The sequence below is a fragment of the Chaetodon auriga genome, chromosome 8 (genome assembly GCF_051107435.1).
Source record: "Chaetodon auriga isolate fChaAug3 chromosome 8, fChaAug3.hap1, whole genome shotgun sequence".
Taxonomy (NCBI): Eukaryota; Metazoa; Chordata; class Actinopteri; order Chaetodontiformes; family Chaetodontidae; genus Chaetodon; species Chaetodon auriga.
In genome coordinates this window covers 2,261,275-2,263,028 of record NC_135081.1, presented here as the reverse complement: position 1 = coordinate 2,263,028, position 1,754 = coordinate 2,261,275, and the positions used below count along the sequence as shown (strand labels likewise).

At 41.0% G+C, this 1,754-nt stretch overlaps 1 pseudogene; it reads left to right on the top strand.

Annotated features, from left to right (window-relative positions):
* The first annotated feature begins 560 nt into the window (after nt 1-560).
* On the top strand, nt 561-1,436 carry LOC143324310 (uncharacterized; annotated as a pseudogene).
* The last annotated feature ends 318 nt before the right edge of the window (nt 1,437-1,754 follow it).

Here is a 1,754-nt window from a genome sequence, read left to right as displayed (position 1 = left end):
TGTGAAACCACCATTGACTTTTGGTTCCACTAGGGACATGAACAGCGGTCTCCTGGGTGAAATTCCTGTGTTTGACCCATCCATCTTTCCTGACCTCTTCCCTAGGGGATCATCAGGGGATGGCATTACATGAAAATTCAGAGGATTACAATTCCTTCTCTAGGAAACATGAATGTGTGAACCAAGTTTCATAGCAATCAGTCAAATAGAGAACAGGATTGTGACATGAGCGTATGTGAGCAATGCAAGGCACTGTGGTATTTTAGGACATGACTAGTAGTCAGTAGTAGTGGTAGTAGTAATAGTGGAGTGGAGATGTTGCAGTAGTGTTTACATCTTATCCAACTTAAAGTTGAATGGTGAACTCTTGCTGTAGCAACTGCCATAAGAGTTCTCACAGGCATGGGAAATGGACTGCTAATGGAGTACAAATTTTCAGCTTTCCAGCTTGTAAGCAAAACAATGGCATTCACATTGCCAAATTAACAAATAGACATTGTATAGCATGGGTAGCAGCTGTAAGACAAATAAACATCACCTTCAGCAACATTTACCGACACATGTTCGTGTGGTCATGGCCAAGTACTACACTACACTACACTAGGCTTCCATGTTTTGCTACTGTGACAGATATGATGATTCAGCTTCCTCCATGCCTACCACAGACAGGGTGAAAACATTCACCTTTTCAGATGCTCCTCTTAATGCACCTGAGGCTGAATGTGCCAATGCAGCACATTGCATACCTCTTCCCCATAGACTGAAAGACATGGTATCCACCATGTTCAGAGACTACACATGTACAGTGTTTACACACTGCAGCCCTTTAGTGTACTTGACAAAGAGACATTGCTTGCAAGAAAGCATGCCACATTACTTTGTAGAGGCCTTTGGCAATCATGCTGCAGTTATTGTGGATTGTTTTGAAAATGACATCAAGAGAACGTCAAATATCTGAAATCTAGAGCATGGATATTTTCCCACAAACCCCAAGCACACCATTACATATCTCTCTGACATAACACCACAGGGAGATATCTGTTTCATTCCCAAAGTGTGGGGAGGTTGTGCCAACCACAAGCATGTGGCTGAATAGTGGCATTCTTCATGAACTATTACCTGGAGAATTGTTGTTGGCTAATTGTGGATTTGACATTAGGGACAGTATCAGACTTATGTGTGCAAATCCCAGCATTCACAAGAGGACACTGCCAGCTGGATGCAAAATAGAAAGAGGAACTAGGTAGATAGCTCACGTCAGGGTCCATGTGGAGAGGATGATTGGATGTGTATGCACCAAGTACATCATACTAAGTGAGACCAAACCAATCAGCATGGTGATCCCATGTGAAGGCAAGGACATGATTTTCCTTGACAAGATTGTGTCTGTGTGCTGTGCCTTGACTAATATGTCACTCAGTGTTGTGACTATCTAGTCAAACTGTATACTTTTAGCATAAACCCCCTTGTGATGTAGATGGAATTAACACCATTTTCCATGAATTGCATACCGTGTGTTACCATTATAAATGATGGAAAACTACTCAAACTACTCAAACTTCTGAATCTCTTTATTTCTATAACATGTATTGATTAGTGCAATGCTGAAAGTAATATGTGTAAAGTTGACAATGCCAGTGCCTTGCAAATACAACAGGTAAAACAAGTAAAGTTGAAGTAAAACCAAGTAATGCCATTTCAAGTACAACTGAGGAAGGCAAATATAAAGCCATGAAGCTAAAAACTCAGAAAAC